The sequence below is a fragment of the Otolemur garnettii genome, unplaced genomic scaffold, assembly GCF_000181295.1.
Source record: "Otolemur garnettii isolate 467f Iridium unplaced genomic scaffold, OtoGar3 scaffold00018, whole genome shotgun sequence".
Taxonomy (NCBI): domain Eukaryota; kingdom Metazoa; phylum Chordata; class Mammalia; order Primates; family Galagidae; genus Otolemur; species Otolemur garnettii.
This window is the reverse complement of record NW_003852413.1, coordinates 4,207,790-4,208,013: the sequence shown is the minus strand read 5'-3', so window position 1 is coordinate 4,208,013 and position 224 is coordinate 4,207,790. Positions and strand designations below refer to the sequence as shown.

Here is a 224-nt window from a genome sequence, read left to right as displayed (position 1 = left end):
GGGGTTTGCAGTGATTAAGTACGTACACAGTGTCAAATGGGGGCAGTGCTGTAGAAAAAGGAAGTTCAGAAGGTATAGACACTGGGGTGGGGAATTGAGGGATTGTCATCTTGCATTGGGTAGCTGTTTTGTCTTCATTAGAAGCACTCAGCAGCTGGGGGAAAGGAACGCTGAGCCAGTTTCTGTGTTAATTCTGCAAGACTGCCCCTGTTCTCTTGGACCTG

At 48.2% G+C, this 224-nt stretch overlaps 1 protein-coding gene across 1 annotated transcript in view; it reads left to right on the top strand.

Moving 5' to 3' along the window:
* Positions 1-224, top strand: part of TNRC6C (trinucleotide repeat containing 6C) — a 105,234-nt gene that overhangs the window by 49,387 nt on the left and 55,623 nt on the right. The gene's annotated exons all lie outside the window — the stretch shown is intronic.